This window comes from Alexandromys fortis, unplaced genomic scaffold (genome assembly GCF_014885135.2).
Source record: "Alexandromys fortis isolate MF-2015 unplaced genomic scaffold, M_Fortis_MF-2015_v1.1 scaffold_86, whole genome shotgun sequence".
Lineage (NCBI taxonomy): Eukaryota > Metazoa > Chordata > Mammalia > Rodentia > Cricetidae > Alexandromys > Alexandromys fortis.
Window position 1 is genome coordinate 7,500,833 of NW_026067965.1, and position 24,072 is coordinate 7,524,904.

At 40.2% G+C, this 24,072-nt stretch overlaps 1 protein-coding gene and 1 pseudogene across 7 annotated transcripts in view; both read right to left on the reverse strand.

Annotated features, from left to right (window-relative positions):
- Nucleotides 1-24,072, reverse strand: part of Akap13 (A-kinase anchoring protein 13) — a 256,845-nt gene that overhangs the window by 215,007 nt on the left and 17,766 nt on the right. The gene's annotated exons all lie outside the window — the stretch shown is intronic.
- Nucleotides 17,142-17,968, reverse strand: LOC126508637 (40S ribosomal protein S6-like; annotated as a pseudogene).

Consider the following 24,072-nt stretch of genomic DNA (forward strand, 5'->3'; position numbering starts at 1 on the left):
CCAACATGATGGCTAATAACTGTAATTCTAGGTCAAGGGAATCCAATGACCTCTTCTTACTTCCATGGGCACCAAGTAGGCAAGTGGTGTTCCCTTTTTAAAAAAAAAAATGATAGAAGATATTTAACACTGACTTCTGGCCTCCACAGGCACAAGCACAGGCATAGGTACATGCACACGTGAGTGCGTGCACACACACACACACACACACACACAACACATACAAAGAGCTACCTAATAAAAAGATTAACAAAAACAAAACAGAATGCCAGGCATCATGGTAAACAACTGTAATCCAGGTACTCAGAAGGTTAAGGAGGGAGACCAAAACTCTGAAGTCAACCTGGGCGACACAATGATACTCTGTCACACACACACACAAAAAACCAATAGTAAATAAATATAAAGCAGCTGGGCAAGGCAGTGCACGTGCCATCAATCTCAGTACCAGGGAGACAGAGGCAGACAGATCTCTTGAGTTCAAGTATACCTGGTCTACAAAAAGAATTCCAACATAGCCAAGGCTACATAGTAGAGACTGTTTATCTAATAACAATATTAGTAGTGATACTAGTCGTAATAGTAATTTTAAAGCTGGGAGTAGTGACATGTGTCTTTAATCTCAGCACTTAAAAGAGGCAGAAGCAAGTGGATCTCTGTGAGTTTTAGGACAGCCTGATCTACATGAGTGCCAGGACAGTCAGGGCTACATAGTGAGAGACCTTAACTCAAAATCAATCAATGAACAAGTCAAAAAAATTACTGAGAGTAAATAAAGAAGTTCTATCATTTTCAAACTACGCTTCCTTTTCAAAGCCAGGCTTGATGGTGCAAAACTAAAATCCCAGCACTTAAGAAGCAGATGAAGAAGGGTTCTGAGTTCAAGGCCAATAGAGGATACATTGAAGAATTCTATCTCGAGAGAAAACTGAAAACAAAAAGGGGGTAAGGATGGGGAAACAAATGACAACAAGAGAAAAACCTTGTGAAACTGCACATCAAAACTGAAAGAAATCACAGAGTCTTATATCCAAGTCCTCTCATGAACTTATTCGGCACTGGCTTTGTTCCATAAAAAGGTGTGGGGAAGGATACACCTCATTTCTCTGGTTTGTATTTCCAAGGGTTTGACTACTGCCTTGGTCTATAACAGAGTATTCCTATTATCGCTATCTATTTCGGGATCCAATTTAAGGCCAGCTGACCAGATATTATCCGTCTATACTCTTCTCTTTTCTACTTCTCAGCCTTCAACCTTCAAGTATGGCTGTTCTGTCCAGCCAGATACACACTGATGGTTAGCTCTAAAGGTCAACTTGACACAACCTAAAACTGCCTGGTAAGAGAGGCTCAAGAAGAACTGTCTAGCTCAGGCCTATGAACATGTCTCTGATTATTAGCCGATCTGGGAGGACACAGGCCACCATGGGCAGCACTATCCCTTGGCTTTTGGCCCTGGACTGTGTCAGAGTATAGACGTCAAGTTGAGCACTAGGCATGCGTACGTTCCTTTGTTCTCTGACCTTGGCTGTAGATATGACAAGACCTGCTGCTCCAAGTTCCTGCCACCCCGACTTCCTCTGACTGAAACCTGGAAGTCCAGGCTGAATGACACTTTTCTCCCTAAACTGCTTTTTCTTTTCCGGGTATTTTGTCACTGCATCGGAAATGAAATCACATCATAAACTGGTACTGAGGAAGCAGGGTCACTGTTGTCATAACCCTGACCATGTGGCTGCTTTCGATTATTATGTGAAAGAGCTTGGAATTTCAGGCTGGAAAAGCCATTGGGTGCTGTAGTTCCAACTTAATGGGCTGATCCTGTGGGGAGCTTGGATAAAAATGCACAGAGAAATGCAGACAGTAGAAGCCTGGTTCATCAGGAATGAGGACAGCGTCAAAAACTGGGATAAAAGCAATTAGTTCATATGATACTTAGGCAAAGAATCTGGGTGTGTGCTGACCATGCTAGAGCTGAAGAAGCAGCTGTGACTACTAAAGAGATTAACCTTGGCTATTTATCTAAGCGTACTGTCCTGTCCCTGTAGCACAGCTTCCCTACTGTTCTCCCAAACTCCAAGTACATCCATTACTCCTCTACCTAACCACAAGGTTCAAATCCACCACAGTTCAGGTGTGAGCAGCAATTCCTTCTCAAATCCTTCCAAGGACCCAGTGTTTTCTCCTATGTATACCTCACATTACTTACTATCTGGATTTTAAGTTCCTGCCACCCCCACAACTCCCAGCATCAGGCCATCACCAACTAAGGCAAGATAAGGAGGAGCTTCCAAGCACCACATCACTACAACAGGACAAACATGAATAACCACTGGCTCTCTCCATCCCTGTTGGTATCTTCCCCTCCTCCAAGCCAATCTCTAAGTAAATGGTATAATATAGGCTAAGTGACAACACTAAGAAAGTCCAAAGAAAAACGTAATTAAATGAATGTTCATCAAGAGCAAAATGCCCCATAAACTGCCTCCATAATATTACAGGCAGGAGAAAAGAATAAAATTAAGTAACATTTTAAGAAACCAAATTTCCTGGTTAAATTATTTCTGAATCAATGATCAGTAAGAATCCTGAGCTGAATCAGGTTTCTTTTTCAAAGTCTCTAAATTAGAGTGTCCCTAAATCAAAGTATCTAAATCATCCAGTTTTCTCAGTGCTGGCTCTCAAGAATGCCACCACAGCCTTGAGCTCACTGGGTACTCTAGACAGGATCAGAGATGAAGATTGCCAGTGGTAAGGAGCAAGCTGTTTTCCAGGCTACTGAGAAGGCTTCAAACACATCGCCCACAAAGTGCAGTAAGTCAGTATTCATTAGAGCAACCCAGCATCTTTAGGAATTTGAGATAGCCCTAAATGAGGTTCATTCCAAAGAACTGGTTTTGCTCAGATAACCTCCTTTTGCTTATCACAGATCAGAAGTGGGGCTTTGAGTAAGCACATATAGGATGGGAGGAAAGACGGGAACACATTCTGAGAAAAAACATTAAATGGAAAGCCAGCGCATGACCCCTGACACTTTTGTCTTCCTTTCCTCAGCTGTAGAGTGTCAGATTTTCTTTTACTCTAGCCCCACGTTGGAACACCAAAATGCTGCTGTTGGTTTTTCACTCTTTGGCTATTCTGGGAGTCTGTCACCCAGTTCCCAAATAAATACACATGGAGTCTTCTTTATAAATACCCGGCCTTAGCTTGGCTTGTTTCTAGCCAGCTTTTCTTATCTTAAATTATCCCATCTATCTTTTGCCCCTGGGCTTTCATCTTTCTCTATTTCTGTATACTGTTCTTTATTTCTTTCTACGAAGCTTGCTGTGTGGCTGGCCCCTGATGTCCTCCTCTCCTCTTTTTTCTATCTTGTTCCTTCTCCTCCTCCTCCCAGATTTCTCCTCCTATTTATTCTCTCTGCCTGCCAGCCCCGTCTATCCTTCGTCCTGCCTCGCTACTGGCCGTTCAGCTCCTTATTAGACCATTAGGCAAAGAATCACAGCTTCAGAGTTAAACAAATGCAACATAAGAATGCATCTTTACACCATTAAAACAGATGTTTTAATGTTTAAAACACCTTAAATAATATCTCAAGACAGTAAAGAAGAATCAGTCAGCTGTGTTAATGTATCAAATGAAGAGAACTTCTGCAGTAAGTGGATACCTGAGGGTAAAGAGGCTGGGAAGAAACAGTCCAAGAAGCAAAAGGTCCAAAAAGTAGAAGGTCAAAGAGAACAGCATCACTCCCACAAACAGAGCTGGAGACCTGACTCTAAGCTCACTAAATTCTAACTGAAGTGTATAGGATCCCATTCTTAATACTGATTTGTAGCTCTCCTTACACATTCTAAGGACATTATATATTTTTTGTTTGGTTTGGTTTGGTTATTTAAGACAGGGTTTCTCTGTAGCTTTGGAGCCTGTCCTGGATCTAGCTCTTGTAGCCCAGGCTGGCCTCGAACTCACAGAGATCCGTCTGCCTCTGCCTCCCGAGTGCTGGAATTAAAGGTGTGTGCCGACGCTACCCCGAGGACATTATATTTTGTATGCTGACAATTTACCAAATCAGCAAATGTTTCCTTCATCTTTCTCTACATATGAAAAGAAAACACAAAGTAGTGATTTTACTTGAGTTTATTTCTGCAACTAAGTCAAAGACTTACTAGCAATAAGGTCAAAAATTTATCTTTATGATTTCATTTTTAAATTTTTTTAATATTTATTTATTTATTTATTATGTATACAGCATTCCTTCCATGTATGTCTGCAGGCCAGAAGAGGGCACCAGACCCCATTACAGATGGTTGTGAGCCACCATATGGTTGCTAGGAATTGAACTCAGGACCTTTGAAAGAACAGTCAGTGCTCTTAACCTCTGAGCCATCTCTCCAGCCCCTTCATTTTTGAATTTTATAAACTATCTTTGCTAATGTAACAAAACCAGCACTGTAAGGTGTTTTTTAATTCTGTTTGTATAGGCCTGCTGTCCCAGTGAAGCACTCCATTGTAGACCAAATCCTATCATTCAGTCCATGAATATCTGCCAGGAATAAATACAATCCCCATAACAAGTAACTAGCTTTAGTGGAAGAACCTAATCACCACACAAAAAAGTTTAGCGATTAACAGAATGGGTTAATATTAAGAACTCTCTAACTGTCCAGAGTCCAGACATACCCTCTCCCTTTGTGCTCACAGCCTCAAGTCTTAGCCTGAAATCACTGAGAAAGATTTCTACCAGCAAATGTCAACTGAGGGGGAAACCCTGGATTCCCACACAAACACAACCACCTTTCTGTTTTCAAGATGGATACTATGACAACAAGATAAACAAACATATGATAAGCTGTGCTACTTGATAAGCTGAGCAAGCAAGCGGTCAGTGGAAAGTTCTGGCTGTGGAGCAGGCCCTGAAAGTCATAAATACTGGTTCAATGACGGGAAAATGAAGTTACAGAATCATAAATATCTCTGTCTACCTATCCCCATTGCTTCCTCCCTCTCCTTCCTAGCACAGTTGGAGGATCTGAGGCTCTTTAGATACTTGTCCCCTCAGCAGACACTCTGAACACCACATCACATCTTTATTTCTGATCCTATCATGAACAATAAGGAATGGGAACAGACTATGAAAGGATCTTTTTAAATAGGTAGGAATCCTAACAGCCAAAACCCTCAGATGATGCTTAATAAATCAGGAATGCTGATGAAACCAATCCAACTGAACAAATGTTCCTTACTTAACTAGTAGGGATTGGAAGGATCTCCCAAGGAAGAAAATAGAATATATAGATAGATTAAAAATGGGGGGAGGGACTAGAAAGGGAGGATTAAATGGGGAGGGAAAGAGGATAAGGGGGAGAATATGGGGAACAGCTGGCAATACTAAAGGCCATTGAGGGGTCTTACAGAAACCTACTACAGTAGAAGCTTAACATGCAAACATTTATGAAAGAAACCCAAATGAAATCATCAAATAATGAGGAAGACAAAGCCCCAACTAGATATTTTTCGCCACCAAGCAAAACCTCCTTGACAGGAATAGGTTATAACTAATTGAGCTATAGGGCAAAGGTGTCCCATGGAAACACCCGAACGATTCGGGCTACTGCCAAGGTTATTGGTTGTACTCCACAAACTGATGGTAAGGCCCTGTTGCTGAAGACGACACCTATATACCTCACTGAACACGGAGAAGACAAGCAGGTGCCTAACTAGGGCCTTCTTACTAACTGGTGTTCATGGCACTGGAAAGTACTCTGCAAGCTACAGAGGAGAAAGATAAACATCAACCCTGCTACAAAACCTCTGCTCTACAATGCTGTCCTGCCTGCATAAAACACTGGTACAATATTGGCACAAAAGTTCTACGAGTGCCGGGCAGTGGTGGCGCACGCCTTTAATTCCAGCATTCGGGAGGCAGAGGCAGGCAGATCTCTGTGAGTTCGAGGCCAGCCTGGTCTACAAGAGCTAGTTCCAGGACAGGAACCAAAAGAGCTACGGAGAAACCCTGTCTCGAAAAATCCAAAAAAAAAAAAAAAAAAAGTTCTAAGAGCAATCACACTGTCTGACTGGATGTAAGGCCCTCTCCATGACAGGGAACCAATGCCTGACACAGCTCAAGTGACCAAGCATCTGAGACTAGATAGATCACGGATCTATGGGAAAGCCAAATACTACTGTTCTGCTAAGAAAATATATCAATAAAAATGAGTGGTAACAGCATTCTGCTATAGCCGCTCAGTCATCGGCAGAGAAGCTGATGATGCAGTAGGTGGTAGCAAATACAGAAACCACAACTGGACAAGGTGTAGAGAGTGAGTCCTGAATGGGATGTCTTCATCTCAAGTCCTTCCTCTTAGGACTCCGGGAACTCCGTGGAAGAGAAGTGGAAAGACATTGTAAGAGCCAGTCAAGACTGGAAGACACCGAGGAAAACAAGACCTTCTGGACACAACAGGACTGACACACATACGAATTCACAGATACTGTGGCATCATACACATGGCCTGTACAGGTCTGAGCCACATGGGGTCCCAGTACCGAGAGGGAAATGGACACAAGCTACCATCCCTAACCCAGTATTTGGTTTCCTTCTGAGGGCTCAGGGAACGATGAGGAAGCGGCAGCAGGAAGACTGTTAAGAGTCTGAGGGAGTGAATGAAACCAAGGAGACAGTGGCATCCAGAGTCATCACAGACTGAGACAGCATGCAGAGGTCTGCACAGCTCCAAACAGACAGGGTCCTAGCACCAAGATGGGCTGTGGACAAGAGCTCCCATCCCCAGCCAAGAAGCTACCTCCAACTAACAAGCACTCTCAAAGGAAAAATTCCTTTCTCCATGGGAGTCTTACTGGAGACAAACCACACTTAAGGGCAGGCCCCGTGCTCAGCAGCAGCCAATACAAAAGGAACTCAATGGTTTTTACTGGAGATTTTCTTTTTCCTTTTTCAACTCATATTGTTTTGTCTGGGCTTTTTTTTTTTTTTTTTTTTTTTAACTTACTCGTCTTTTCCTTGTATATTATGGCTTCTGGTTTTGTGTTTTATGAGTGTGTGTGTATCTACGTGTATACGTATTTCTTGTGCTCTTTTTGTTTTTGTTTGTTCATTTTCATTCTGCTTTATTATTGTTCATCTGTTTTGTTCTGTTTCCTGTCTGTTTTCTTAAAAGATAGAATGCATGGGGATGAAGGAGTAGGAAGGTGGGGAGAATCTGGAAAGAGATGAGGGAGAAGGAACCGTCAATATATTATGTGAAAATAACTTTATTTCCCATCTTAAAAAATTTTTAAATGATCCTTACTAAAAAATCCAACCTGCCCTTTCTTCTTATTCAGCTAACGGTACTCAGCAAAGCTAGAGGCATGGAAGGGGTCTCTGTGCTAAGAGCACAGCTCAGAAAGAGAAACAAGTCCTAATCTGGTCAGGACCTGGCAAACCAGAAGCCTCCAGTTCCTGCAGAGGACACAAAGAAACCACAGGAGCCAGGAAGAAAAGAAGAACTGCTTCAGCCTTTCTGCTTTCACTGTCTTTCAAAAAGGAAAAAAGAAAGAAAATGTTCAAGTTTTACTCCTGGTTTTCAGATCTGTCCCACACTGGTTTAAAAACATTAGGCAAGTTCTTTAACTCAAACCTGTCTGTAGAAGGGGGAAGGCAGTAAGCACAGAAGTGGAAATAATTTTAATGTTTTTCTAATGTAATTGTAATAGTCCCGAGAGCCCTGGGAATACGAGTCCTGATATCACCGTAGATTTCTGTCAGGTACCAGCACCCAATCTTCTAAGAAATGAAAGAAAACAGAGCCAAATCCATCAAAAACCCAAATACTGTTTCCCAAAAGCATATTGCCCCCAAATCTGTACCTATATCAAGCACACAAAACTCACAACTACTGCTATGCCAAAACAGCATGGCAATGACAGAGGAAGAAAGACTTGTTCTTCAGACTCTGGGTAATCTCCAAGACTTTCCACAATAAGGATGTTTTACTTTATATAGCTAAAAATTACTGCTGGAACAAAAATGTTTCAAGGCTTTCACCACTCTCATACTGGAACCATTAATGTTCAGCAAGTCAGCTTCCACTGCCCTAGGCTTACCCACCCCTGTGTGTAAAAATAAGATTTCATAATCACCTTTTGTGGAGAGGGGAACAGAGCAGCTTCTTACAAAGCCAAGTTTGGACTCCTTGCTTACAAAAGACTCTGTGGGTCCCTTGGAAAAGGCAAAGCATCAAAGCTAAAAGAACTATAACACAAGTGCTTTGAGTAATGAGGCCAAAACCCAAGACAAACCCTCTCTCATCTTTCTTCCCCAACTCAGTGAAAAACTGAAGCCTTCTGATCAACGTATATAAAACAGAATAATACAGATCAAAAGAAAAGCAACATTTTTTTTTTTTTTGGTTTTTCGAGACAGGGTTTCTCTGTAGCTTTGGTGCCCATCCCAGAACTAGCTCTTCTAGACCAGGCTGGCCTCAAACTCCCAGAGATCCGCCTGCCTCTGCCTCCCGAGTGCTGGGATTAAAGGCGTGCGCCACCACCGCCCAGCAAAAAAAGCTCAGTAGTTAGTGCTGTGCTTGCCAAGCATGGACAGACTTAGGGTGGAGGTCAGTGCTTTAGCTGCTGAAAATTAAAACAAATGTAAATCACAGGCATAAGCATAAAAACTAATACTTCTAGAGAAAAGACATGGGGAAAACTTTGAAATCTTCACTAAGATGAGGATCTAAGACACCAAATACATCATATCCCTCTTCTAGAACCCAGGTGGTATCTCATGACCACCTGAAGTTCTAGTTCTAGAGGACCTGAGATCCTCTACTGGCCCCTGCGGGTACTAGGCACACATGCAGTGCACAAATACACAGTCAAAATACTCATACGCAGAAGATTAATTTGTTTTTTTTTTAAGAAAATAAAAACAAGCCATAGACTAGGATAAAATATTTCAAATCATATAAAAGACATATCCACAATATATTAAGAATTATTTTTTACTACATTAAATTTTTATAAATCATTTTGGTGTGTTTGTAGGCACAAGCAGGGCATGGCCCCTGTGTGGAACTGGTTCTCACTTCCACCATGTGGGACTTGAACTCTGATTGTGTCAGGCTCGGCAGCAAGCTTCTTTACCCAAGGAGCCATCTCATAGGCTCCCTCAGAATATATAAAAATTTTATAACTCAATAAACAAAAGCAGAATTTAATAAGCAAAATTTAAAGACACTTTACTAGAGAAAAATGGCAAATGAACACAGGAAGAATGCTGAACACCACTAGTGGCTGTAATGAATTAGACAAAAGTATGCAGAAACAGAATGCTTATAGAACTCATAGTAGGAATATAAAATTCATAACCACTTTGGCAGTTTAATTCAGCAATTTCTCTGTTACTTTTTTTTTAATTAACACAAAAATCTGAAGAGAAACCAGATCGTTGTCCTTGGGGTTCAGTATGCTTGTGCAGGTTTTCTTGTAAAACAGTTGGTGCTTACAACTGATAAAGTAACACCTTTGGTGAAACCTACTTGCATGATTTAAATCACCTCATAATTGTTATTTTACTTACTTATTTTTATGTGTGTAGGTGTTTTGCCTGTATACATGTCTGTGCACTACATGTGTGAGTGGTGCCTGCGGAGGCCAGAAGAGGGCATCAGATCCCCTGAAACTAAAGTTACAAGGTAATTGTGATCAGCCACACTGATGCTGGGGATCAAACCCAAGTCCTCTGGAAGAGAAACCAGTGCTTTTAAATGCTGACCCAATCTACCCAACCATTTCCGATCTACAAAAAGAAAATGCAATCACATTGGGTTATTCTCAAACAATCCCTAGCTCCTAAATGGTCATGACTACCTTGGTATGTATAGGTTAGGAAAAGATTCAACTGAACTTCTTCAAATGTCATATATGATAAAAGTAACTCTGAAAAAGCAGACCGTGGTGACATCTTTTGAAACTGTTTAGACTCTGCTCTCTCCCTCTGTGATACCTGACTGATCTCAAATAAAGATTGTCCTAAATAAATATTCAGTCAGGACATGTTAGCTCACGCATATAGTCCTAACACTCTGGTGCTGAAACAAAATTACAAGTTCCAGGCCAGCTAGAACTATACATCAAGACCCTGGTCTCAAAGGCGAGTTGGGGGAGGGGTGGATGACAGAAGATTAATTCATCTGTGGAAGCTAAATAAAGGAACACATTTTACTGATGAAGAAAAAAGCTCTTTAACTATGAGGTTTTTCACCAGAGCCAGTTGTGGCAATATAAACATACAGACCTAGCTTCCTGGGTGGACACAGTACAGGATAGCTTATGCCTCTGAGTTCAAGAAACCAACCTGAGAAGCATAATATTCATATTCAAAAGTGGGAGTAAGCTGCAGGGGAGAGGGAAGGCACAGGACCAGGCTGACATGATTTTTACATTAGCTCTTCAGTATCAAGATTAGGCCCCTTGTGGCTAGAATCTATTATAGGTGGGGAAGTTAAGGCAGCAGGAACTCAAACATGGCTGGACACACAATATCTAATCAAGAAACAGAAGAATGCAAGTATGCAAGCTAGCACTAAGCACACTTTCCCCTTTATAAGACCCAAGATTCTGTCCAGGGAATGAATGATAGGGCCTACAATAAAGTTTAAAATGGATTTTTCCTCATCAATTAGTGTGATCAAGAAAATCCCCCTCAGGCATGCCCAAAGGCCCTTCTCCCAGATGATTCTAGATTTTGCCAGGCTGGCCATTAAACACTAACCTTCACAGCTGGGAACCTGCTAATTGTGGTTAAAAGAAAAGTCAAAGTAGGAAGACAACCAAGGTGTTTGCTTTGAGGGAAGGTAAGGGCACAGACATCCTGACTGGTTCTTCTGGATGCAAACTGGTTTAGCTAATATAATTACTAAATACATTAATGACAGACCAAAACAACACACACTCACGCGCACACACACACGCAGAGAGAGAGAGAGAGAGAGAGAGAGAGAGAGAGAGAGAGAGAGAGAGAGAGAGAATTTTGAGCATTCTATTTCTTTCACAGGAAAGTCCTTGCTCAGTTTACTGACAACCTCTTCTTAATTAAACCACATTAATGTAATACCAAGTCACCCATGTTTATGAAGCTTACCCAGTAATATAAGGGATAATCGGGGTTCTAAGAATTTGATTCAGGCCAAAACTTAAGGTTAAAGAGCCCATGGACTGACAAGATAAAAGTAACATTATAAAATGATGCATAATCTCATTGCACCTGAGACGGTATCTTTTCAAAACACCTACAAATTAAGACAGGGTAAGAAAGCAAAACTTCCATTGTTGGTAAAGATATAGTAAAGCAAGAACTTACCTATTCAGAAAATAGACATGAAACACAAATGTTCATAAACTGTGAGTAAAATGTAATGGGGTAATATACTAGACATCTGGGAGTACTTAAAACTTGTGATCTGGGGAAGCAGCTCAGCTGGCAAAGTACCTGTCTAGTATGCAGGAAGTCCTGGGCTCCACCACACTAATCCCAAAACTGTGACACACAGGAGGTCCAAGCAGGAGCACCAGAAGTTCAAGGTTATCTTCAGATACTTAGCCCATCTTAGGCCAACCTGGGGTACACAATGCCCTGAATGTCCCACAAAAGGCAAATATTTGCCAGGCGGTGGTGGCGCACAGCTTTAATACCAGTACTAGGGAGGCAGAGGCAGGCGGATCTCTGAGTTTAAGACCAAACTGGTGTACAGAGTGAGTTCCAGGACAACCAGGGATATACTGAGAAACCCTGTCTCAAAAAACCGAATCAAAATAAACAAAAAAGCAAATATTCAAAAGTTTAAATAGTAATTTTATTTTACTGTAAAGAAATATTATTTGAATTGGTGGTTTGTTTGTAGGAGGGGAGCTTTACTGTCTAATAAAAATATCTATCTAAACTGATCACTCCAATAGAACACACACTCAATATATTTAAAAAAAAACTTTGTAACATGGAATCAGTGTTAAAGAAATTATGCAAATAACACCTGATTTTCTCAACTATGTAAGAGAAAATAATCATGTTCTCTCTTCAAGATTTAACTATTGGTTATACTTTTGTAGATTTGTGTGTGTGTGTGTGTGTGTGTGTGTGTGTGTGTGTTGGTTTCTTGGTTTTCTGTTTATTTGGTTTTGGGGGGTTAAGACAAGAGCCCTTCTATGTAGCCCTGCCTGTCCTGGAACTTACTTTGTAGACCAGGCTGGCCTTGTTCTCAGAGATCCTCCTGCCTCTGCCTTCTGGAGTGCTGGGATTAAAAGAGCACCATACCTGTCTTACATATTTTCCAAACTTTTATTTATTATCTACCTATATAACTGGATGTGGCAAGGGGAGAGACAGTAGGCAACTACATCGTCCACCATTTTTCAAAATCCTACAGTGACCATTATTAAGCACAGTAAAGAAAACTACAGTAAGACACGTTAATAGTGCCTCTCAATGGCTTTCTGTATGCTCGCAAACACTGAAACTCAGTCCAGAGCAACACTGTAAGATGGTGAATGGTTTCTCACCTTATATTAGCCTAATCAAGGTCCAATTTTGCAGAATGAGTGAAAACCAGTGTTATGATGAGCTTTAAATCTACCTAAGTTTTGTTGTTTTTGTCTCCCCATCATCCCCATGGGAAAATAACTTTTGAGTACAGCAAAATGGCTCAGTGATTAAGAATGCTTGCCACTTGCCACACAAGCCTGACAACCTGAGTTCAATCCCAAGAACCAGCCAACTCCCAATTTTTGGCTGTCATACTGTGCTCACTGTGGCACTGTCTGCACACAGCCACCCCTGCTCTGTTCTCTCCTCCCCTACCACATTAATAAAACATTTTCTTAATGGGAGAAAGCAAAGCTTTCCCTGGTCTCCCTGAGTTCTTTATCTAGAACTCTTCCAGATTACTAAGGCAGCCACTGCAGACTCTCATCGTCAGTGGACTGCTGGGTGATGTCCGCAAAGGGAAGTCAGTGCATTCTCTTATCATTTACACACCAGGCCACAAATGTGTGAGCACACACACAAATGTTTTTATCTAGCCTCGGATGCAATCACCATTTCTTTAAGACCGGGGAAGGAATGAAGACCTCAAAGGTTCTGAAAGTAAGAGGAAAGATAATCCAGAACAAACACGTAATGCTTTACATTTTCCCTGCAGTGAAAAGAAATATAGTTTTTAGAGAAGATAAAAAGTAGGCAGGAATCTGTAGCCAAAATTAACCATAAAGTCAAGCTGCTAGGAATGAGGTCAACATGAACTGAGGTAACTGGAAGAGAGGGCTGTTTCCTATTGTACTTGGGCTAAAGTGCATATTCTCACGAAAGGAAGAAATCAGAACTAATCTGATTGTAATATTCAATCCCCTCCTCGAAAAAAAACCAACAAAATTATCTCAAGGATACAGATGAGTGCAGACAGCTTACTACCTAATACACACAAAAGTTGGGTACAACTGTGAAAATCACAAAAAATTAATAGTAAAACAAAATCCCAATGTGTGGGGGGTGCAGAAAACCTCTCTCCTAAACTCAGCCTTAGGATGAAATTTAGTCATTTTTTTAAGCAACACACAGCACGTCCATAATTCCAATTTTCATCTGTATCATAAACAAGTGGCATCTCTTCCTCTGAGTCTTTGAAAACAGAACAAATCACAAGCAGTTCTACCCTTTACACTACAGCTTGGTCAGGTAACAAAAGTTTTATCAACTTACTTGACTTTCTCACTACCTATAGAGTATTTTAAAACATAAATTGTGTGTAGTAACTCAGAATTTAGACAAGCGCAGGATCCCTTCAATGACTACACTTTAGGACAGCCTAAATATACAGCTGGCTGACTCCATGGCTACACCATGGAGCTGAGAAACAGACCCACCCACAGCCACTCACAATCCTCTCACAGGAGAAATGTTCTTTCTATAGTTCAAGAGAAAATACCAGCACATTTCACTACAACAATTACGGTGTACAACCTCAACTAATCTGACTGCTGGAGAAAGACCATTTAGTAACAAGCTTATGAACATAAAGATTTACTAGTTTAATGAAGGTATTAGTTTGAAACTAGGAGCCAGTAAAACAACGCCCAAAGTTAAGTCTGTTCTGCTATGACTGTTAAAGCATGTAATTAGCACACTGAAACAAACAATGGCAGCTTTATTATGTATTAAACTTTAAGTCAGCATGCCTCCAAATATAAACTACAAATTTATATTATAGGCTTCAAATTAATGAGGCTTAACAGAATATGATGAGGCCTTGCTATTAAATGTAAAACTTTAGTCCAAATCAAGCAATTATAAATGAAACCTATTTCACTAGGTTCTACAATTAACTGCAGATGAGATTGAATCGACTTCTACACTGGGAAGTATGCCAACTTAGTCACAGATTACATTAACAGATCTAAGTAAGAAGAATGAGAAAGAACCTCTCCCACTGGTTCAATATTTCCACTTCTGAGCATAGCATGGGGGAGGGGGGAGGAATACCACAAAAGCCGCCTCAGCTACAAGTGGAATCCACTGTTCTCACAAAAGCCGAGAGGAGAGAAGTGGTTACCAGAAGCTGGGGAAGGTTCAAATGAGGGAAAGATGGAGACGGTTGATTCATGGGCACTAGGTCACAGTTAGATAAGAGAAGTTCTGGGTTCTCTTGCACAGCAAGGTAGATACAGATCACGACTATGTACTGTATGATTTTAAAAAGTTGGATGAAAGGATTTTAAACGGCTTCATCACCAAGGGTACTATCTGAGAAAATGTGTTTACTCTGATTTGAATGTTGTATATTGTACACATGCAGGGCAACACTATATATGACCCTAGGAATAAATGCATACAACTTTTATGTCAAAAATTAAACAGAATATGTAGAAATAAGGAGAAAACCTGTTTCTGAGAAGAAAATACAAGATTATCTTTATGTTATAAACCACAGCGCAGATCAGAAACCAGCTTCTTGCCCCACCCCAAAATGACTGAGTTAAAAATCTCCCCAGGACATTAACACCCAATGCCACGATGAGAACCAGAGCCTCCTGATAATATCTATTCACAATTTGTGTTTCCTTCCCCTCTGAACAGACAGTGGCTTCTTTGAGTGCTGGATGGTTGGTTCATTTTATGGCTCTCTGGCCCTGTGGCACTTCTCACTCTCTTAAATTTGTATATATTTTAACTCCTCAACTGGATGGTAAGTTCCTGGGAGCCAAAGAAAAGCTGGCATTTTCCCAGGAGGCTAGCACCAAATCATGTTAGCAAGGGACATCCTTACCACAAATGTTTAGGAAATAAAGTGAATTTCTCCAAGAAGAATGCTAACTACTGTTGGTCTAGAACATGGTTCTCAGGCTTCCTAATGCTACGGCCCTTTAACATAGTTTCTCGTGTTGTGATGACCCCAATCATAAAATTATTTCATTGATACTTCCTAACTGTAATTTTGCTACTGTCATGAATCTTAATGTAAATATCTGATATGCAGGATATCCGATGTGACCCATAGGCTGAAAACTGCTGGTCTAGAACACAGCTTCTTAAAACCTTCCTCACTCCCATTCAAAGACTCTTTTCACCTGAAAAATTTTTACATGGTCTCCTGCATAGAGGCTTATGCAAAAAAGACACACAAATCAATAATAAACACATATTTCTATTTTCCAGCAATTGTTTAGCACAAATCTGATGTGGGAGGGTCTTCTATGTGTTACTTTCATTGGTTAATAAAGAAACTGTCTTGGCCTTTTGATAGGGCAGCAGCTTAGATAGGCGGAGTAGACCAAACAGAATGCTGGGAGAAAGGAAGCAGAGTCAGGCAGATGCCATGCTTCTGCTACCCAAGACAGATGGTGGTTAGACTTATGTCAGTAATCCATAGTCAAGTGGCGATACACATTAATAGAAATGGGTTAATCAAGATGTGAGAGTTAGCCAGTAAGAGGCTACAACTAATGGGCTAGGGCAGTGTGTTTAAACTCTATTCATTTAAGAATACAGTTTCCGTGTAATTATTTCAGGTATAAGCTAGCCAGGAGGCCGGGAGCCGGGTGGCAGGAACACAGCTCGCCACTCATCTTTACTACACACATCTAATTTTATCATTTATCAGACAAAAACAAAATTGCACATTGATTTTAAAAAATCACAAGAAATTATCTACTATGCTGCATGGAAGTAGTTAGGCTTCTCTATACCAGAAAACAGTTCCTGGATAGACCATTAAACTGGAGAAACCACTAGAAAAAGAACTCAGGAAAATGAAGAAAAAGAAATAGAGATGGCTCGGCAGTGAAGAGCAGTGGTTAATCTTCCAGAAGACTCCAGTTTCAATTCCCAGCATCTACATAGTGGTTAGCAATGAACCGATCACCTCTAACTCCAGTTCCAAGGAAATGTGACACTTAATTCTATCCTCTAAGGGTACTGTGTGCACATGGTACACAGACATACATGTATGTACAACGTAAATGTAGTTCATCAATGTGACCAGTAGGTTTTTGTCATGAATAGTAATAAGGCAGCATAAGGACAAGTTACAGAACATCAAAAGGGTAACACTGTAATGTAGCACCGGGGCTATCATAATTCTATCCTCTCAGTACCATACAATCCATTTTTAAAAATTTTTATTTTTTTATTTTTAATTGTGTATGCACATGGGGGCAGGGGTGCACATGAGTGCAGTGCCCATGTGGTCCAGAGAGGGGTATAGAGTCCCCTGTAACTGCTGGAGTTAGAGGCAGTTGTGAACTGCAGGATGTGGGTCGGGTGCTGGGAACTGAACCCAGGTGCTCTGGAAGAGTCAAGCACTTAAGTGCTTTTAACTGCTGGAAGATTTCTCTGCTCAGCCATGTAATATATTTTTAAATGGACAGAAATAAGCCTGAAAATTTCACAAATCCTATAACACTACAGGACTAAGACCTAAACCAGATAGTCTTCATAATAACAAAAAGTACACTTTGACTCTTCTCATTAACGTCAACATTTCTTCTCAATTCCAGACTTTAAAACAGTGTAATTTATTCTAATTAAACTCCTTGGAGAGGATTCAAAGTATGATTATTTATTTGTTACCCTTAAAGATTTAATTTGACTGGACTCACTTAAAAGTATAAGCTCTCAGCTAGAATAACCTACATCTCTTAAAAATCTGTTCCTGGTGCTTTTCTTTGACTTTTTTCTTGTCCAAAAGTTTAGCATGTTCTGCAGAACCCTCCTTGTTTTACTTAGTTCATTACTTCTTCAGAGCAATACATTGGCATTTGTGTTGAAGGACATGTGGAATAACAAGATGCTGAATCTTGGGCACATTGGTCCTATGTTTCTTACCTTCTTTAAGGGCTTTCTGACAATTATTGGCAGACAACATCTTCTTCAGTGTTCTCAATAACCAAATTGAGAACACTCAGATTGGCATCCACACTGCATCCATGAACAGACTTGCGCTTCCTTTCTCTAGTTCTCCTTGGTCTATAACAAAAATGCCCCTTACTCAACAGCAGGCATACTCTGCCATGGATCACAGCACCTTGCTTCATGGGAAGACCTTGTTTGTCATGCCCACCACTGATTCGGACCACATAACCTTTCCACTCTTCATCAGAGCATCAGTAGCTACTTCTGTGGCCATGTGCTTCTCATACAACATACAAAGCTTGCATTCATGGCCCACTTCAATGAATTTCTAACAGCTAGGGGCAGGGAAGGAGATACTCAGTTTCATCTTGACACAGCTGACTGCCTAGGAGGTGACATGAAAACGGGGCCTCTAATTAAACTCTTAAGGGTGAGTTGAGTAGTACCAGGTCCATTTCTTAGTTTCAACATGTGAATAATGCTTGGCATATAACCAGTACTAAAAGTGAGTTGCTGGATGTAATTAGCTATCTTACAGTCTGATCAATTCTCATTGTTTTCTTCTCAGTCTAAAACTGTCTTAGCCATGCCATTTCCTTTACCAAGGAAAATTACGAATTTCTTAAAATATGTAGCCTAAGCACAGTTATTTTTTTATATACTACTGGTCTATTTCATTTTAACCTGCTTAAGAGTTAATTTTTAAATACAGGAAAATAACCAAATAGCTACATTTCCACAAAGAACTATGTCACTTCCTAATGAATGATTTTATTAAACTAGTCAATGGCAGTGATAACAGCATGCTACAAACTTAAAGAATTAAAAAAAAAAAAGAACACTTAAAACAGATGCTGAAGTGCTGGCTCCTAACTTACACACTTAAAAGAAGCAAAATGGAGCTGTGGCCACTGCATTAACACTAGATCCCATGGAATGGCCACTGGACTCATGAGGATGCTGGGTCCTTCAAATGCAGCTTATTTGAATTGGGCTGTACCATACATGGGAAAGAGCTAATTTTGAAGACACGATATTCTTTAAACATATAACTCTTTGTATGTAGGTAATGCTCTGACTATGTATTTGCATAGGCAGACAATTAGGAATCAGAGTAGGGGCTAGAAAGCTGTCTCAGCAGTTTAGAGCAATAGCTACTCTTGCAGAGGACCTTTGTTCCCAGCATTCACACGGTTGCTTACCACCATATGAATCTCGAGTTCCAGGGTATCAGACAGCTTCTGCAGGTACCTTGTAAGATACAGTAAAATTTAAAGAAGCACATATGTATAAGAAGTCTGAAATTTCACTTTCAAAACTCAGGGGAAAAAAGGAAGGCTCCATGGGTAGGAAAGAAGAGGAATAAAACATGACAAGCCACAGCCTCACTTAGGGTCTATTAGAATCAGCACACTGGTATCAAATGGGTTAGTTTCCATAAGGATGACCTTGAAACTTCCTATAATCATCACAGTTGTGATCCAATACCTTACACACTCAGAAAGTTAAAAGCAAATTACTTAACTTCCTTTCCTAATAAAACCTAGTCAGTCATGGAAAAAAATAAGTACCTATGACACACTCATTAACCACAGGAGACCCCAAGCTACTATGGTTACCAATCAGGTCCAAGGCTATTACAGAAGAGAGGTATAAGGTGTGACTTTACGTTAATGAACAAGAGGCTTCCAAAGTAGCTTAATTCCAGGAAAGAAATAGCAAATTGCTGGGCGGTGGTGGCACTTAATCCCAGCACTCGTGAGGCAGAGGCAGGTGGATCTCTGTGAGTTCGAGACCAGCCTGGTCTACAAGAGCTAGTTCCAGGACAGGCTCCAAAACCACAGAGAAACCCTGTCTCGAAAAACCAAAAAAAAAAGCAAATTAACAAAACGGGAAGAAAAAAAACATCAGTGTATCTGGATATACATTAATTTTTAACTCCTTCTCCCAAATCCTAACACATAGAGTCAAATGTAAGTTACACAATGAAATAGTTGCCTAAATTAATTCTTTTGTGTGTATACATTTAGGATTTTTTTTTTGCTTATTTTATGTGTGTGGGCATTATGCCTGTATTATGTGTGTACCTGTGCATTCCTGGTGTCTACAGAACCAGTTTGATACCCTAAAACTGGAATTACAGATGTTTGTAAGCCACCATGTGGGTACTGGGAACTGAACGTTGGCCCTCTGCTAGAGTGGCTAACACTTTTAACTGCTCAGTTATCCTTCTGGCTGTCCTGGAACTCGCTTTGTAGACCAGGCTGGCCTCGGGCTCACTGAGATCCACCTGCCTCTTAGACTAATTCTTAAGTGTCCACTTATGCAAATACACAGTTAGTGAAATCTGAGCTCATAAAACACCACCCACATCAGTCTTAAGGCTCTAAGTTTTAAAATGGCCCTTCTCAGGCTAGGTATGGTGGTGCATACCTTTAATCCCTGCATTTGGGAGGCAGAAGCACACAGATCTCTATGATTTTCATGCCATCCTGGTCTAAATAGTGAATTTCAGGCTTGTCACACCAGGAGATTTTAAAACCAAAACAAACCGAATGGTCCTTCTCCATACTTTTCAACTCCTCAAAGAAGTTACAGCTGTTCTGTATCCACATATGATTCAAATCTTCCCTGTGCCATTTACCACACAAACTAAATTTAATTCTAAATCTGCATGATCCATGAAGTTCAAGAAAAAACTAACCATGCTGAACTATGGGGTTATGAGTTCATTAGATCTGTCATAAATCTTCTATCCAAAAACTACTAAAGAACATATTCAGATGGGAAAAAAAAAAACCTAACCATTTCTCTCCAAAATTCCTCAGACTAAAGAAAAAAATTATCCAGTTCTAGAATTAGTCTAACAGCCCAAATCTGAAAGTTAAATTAAAACAACAACAACAGCAACAAAAAAAAAAATTCCAACTCTAGAGAACCCAACCAAAATAACTCACAAAATGTGTAACTCTGGAGCACACTGAGGTCTTCCTTCCACATTCTAAAGCAGCAAATACAGGTAAGAAACCCATGATAGCACATATCTATTGCTGCCAGCACTGAAGACACAAAGACAGAAGGATAAAGAGTTCAAGACCAGGGCTGAGTAACTCAGTTGAAAGTAAGCTTACCAAACATGCACAAGACCTGGGTTCAATTCCAAATCCCTAGGACCAACCACGTAAACCAGGCACAAGGAGCATGCCTTTAGTCTCACCACTCAGGAGGATCAAAAGTTCAAGGGTTATACTGTTACATGGTAAGTTGAGAGCCAGGAAAGAATACAAAAGATCCTACTTAAATTAAAAGGGCACAGTAGGGTGGGGGTTCTGGGATAAAAGTGCATGCCTAAATTACTGGGTTTGGGCTCTGACACCACCACCCCTTAAAAGGCCAAGAATTAACTTTTGAAAACAGAATGCCAATTCTACTCCTACTAGACCATTTTAACCACACACAATAGCAAGTCTAAGCAAACAAAAAGCCCTGGGCAGATACCAAGTTTCTTCTTCAGAGTTAGGACATCATCTGAATTTGTCATTTGCTCAAAAAGACTTTGTAAAAGCAACAACAAATGAATCATCTTAGAACTGTAGTAAATGTAGTCTGCAACTCACTCTCTAAGTTATACAAATAATAATAATAACAAATAATAATAATAATAAACCACCCATTTGTAGTAACAAGATTTTTCTTCATTGTGACTCAATACATCATCTTCTCTGCTTTCCTAAATTCATTTCTGTGTACACAGAAACAGTTTTAGGGGTGCGGTGGTCTGAGTACAAATGCCACCACCCATGGACTCTTGTGTTCAAATGCTCTGTCCATAGGGAGTGGCACTGTTAGGTGTGGCCTTGCTGGAGTAAGTGTGGCCTTGTTAGAGGAAGTATGCCACTGTGGGGACAGGTTTCAAGGTTGCAGATACTCAAGCCCAAGTTCAGTGGCACTCAGTCTTTTTCTGCTGCCTGCAGATCAAATGTAGAACTCTGAGCTCACTCTCCAACACCATGTCTGTATGTCTTCATGCTTTCCACCATGACAATACTAAAATGAACCTCTGAAACTGCAAACTAGCCCCAATTAAATGTTTTCTTTTATAAGAGAACTTCTCTTCCCAGCTTAGAAACCCTACCTAAGACAAAGGACACGCAGTACTGGAGGAAAAAGCTATTGCCTACCTTACAGAAGAAAAAACACAGTGATCACACTCCTTTCAATGACTTTACTGGGCAACTATTCATAAATTTTCCCACTTTGTTCCTCATTTTAAAACTCCTTCTCACAATTAGTAATTCAATTACCACAAAACACAGTTGTAGGAATGAACAGGCAATGTTTATAACAGTTTAAATACGCTCTAGTCAAAGCCTATTTACATAGCACAAATAAGAAGGACAAGTACCAATTATGCAACAGCCACAGCAGTGCTGACTGTGGTTTCCAGTCACTCACTGTATGAACTGATACAAAAAAAAAAGCACAAAGGTCAAATTAAGTCAAACTTGAGTAATAATGATGATGATGTTTAAAAAAGGAATTATGGGCTGGCGAGATGGCTCAGTGGTTAAGAGCACTGGCTGCTCTTCCAGAGGTCCTGAGTTCAATTCCCAGCAACCACATGGTGGCTCACGACCATCTGTAATGAGATCTGGTATCCTCTTCTGGTCTGTAGGTATATATGCAGACAGAACATTGTATATATAATAAATAAATCTTTTAAATAAATAAATAAGGAATTATACTTCTTTCCCTGCTTTGGGGGGCTAAGACAGTTACTTTTCCATTTCCATTGTCCAGCATGCATGAGGTCTTGGGTTCAATCCCCATCTCTACCAAAAAAGAAGAAAAAATCAGAAGGAGAGGAAACAGGAAGAATATTTGCCAAATAACCACCTTCTAAATATCAAACAACAGTTTATCAGTTTGCCCTTCAAGTAAAAATGGAGTTCCATTAAAGAGTGGGTAATGGAAAAGAAGAGAGATCATCTGGAAAGAAAAATCACTGAACAGCTTTTCCTCAACACAACCAAAATATTTCAACATACAGAGTCTTTTAAATATAACTCCCTTTTGGTCATGTTTTTAAAATGTGTGCTTCAAAGATGAGATTTAACAAATTAATATTTATCCCTTTATAAGGATGTTAGTGGGACTGAAGAGATGCTCAGCTGTTACATGCACAAACTCTTCTTGCAGAAGATAGAGTTCAGCTCCAGCATCCCCATCAGGTGGCTCACAACTGCCTATAATTCCAGCTCCACAGGATCTGATGCCCTCTTCTGAATGCCACAGGTTCATATGTACTCACACAGACATACATGCACACATAATCTAAAATAAAATAAACATTTTTAAAAAGAAATTAGTGTTAAATAGCATTATTTTCTCCTACAGAGTGCATGACTGTTATGAATACCATGACAATTGAGGTATTGTAGGCAGATTCTCCAAAGAACTGAGAGCAAGGACTGAAAGAGCTTTTCTACACCCTTGCTCACACAGCTTACATACAACAGCCAAGAGGTAAAAGCCACCCTTGTGGTATGTGCATAATGGAATGTAGTTCTTCCTTATAAAAGAAGCAAATTTTGACACATACACACTGCATAAAGACATGATGCAAGGTAATTAAGCTGGTTACAAGAAGAAAAATTCTAGATACTAATGATATGAAGCATCTAAAGTAGCTAAATTAATAGAGACAGAAAAAAGAGTTGCCAGTGGCTGGTGGATTAAAAACAGGCATATATAGTTTAAAAAGTAGTTTTAGTTCTGCAGGAAGAAAACGTATAGACAGTAATTACAGTTGTACAACGACATAAATCTAAGAAACGCTACTAAACTGCACACTTAAAAACAGCAAATAGGCTGGGTGGTGGTGGCACATTCCTTTAATCCCAGAACTCAGGAGGCAGAGATGGGTGGATCTCTATGAGTTTGAGGCCAGCCTGGTCTACAAGAGCTAGTTCCAGGACAGGCTCCAAAGCTTCAGAGAAACTCTGTCTCAAAAAAAAAAAAAAAAAAAAAAAAAAAAAAAATAGCAACTATGCAGCTGGAAAGATGGCACTTACTGCTCTTCCAGAGGACCAGAGTTCAGTTCCCGGCACCCACATGAGGTGGCTACAGTCACCTGTAACTCTGGTTCCAGTGGTCCCTATGTCCTCTTCTGGTCTCCACAGGTACCTAAACATGACTTATACAGACACAAACACTTAAATAATTTTAAAGGTCCTTTAAAAGAAAAAATAGTTATAATAGTAGATTTTATGCTTTATCTATTTTACCACAACTAAACTTGTTCCAATTTTTTAAAATACCAACTAAGATACCAAGCAGGTAGCTTAGTTATACAAACTCAGGAGCTTTTCTAGAACAAGCTTGTCAAGAACAAGAACTACTTAGAAAGAGGCAATCTAAATAAAATGCAAACATTTCCTCCTTCAAGAAGGAGAATCAAACCCACGCCAATATGAATTATGCCCCAGCATGCAACTGCTCAGCCAAACTGCTCCTAGATGCTTCCAATCACTGTGGACAACGATGCATTTTACTTCCCTCCACCCACTCAGCAAGTTTCATTCATTTGACTCTCTAAATACTCAGTAGCTCTGATTCTCTTTCATCTTCCCTGCATTCTGGCTCTGGGAATCCCATCCTAAACTAAGACAATA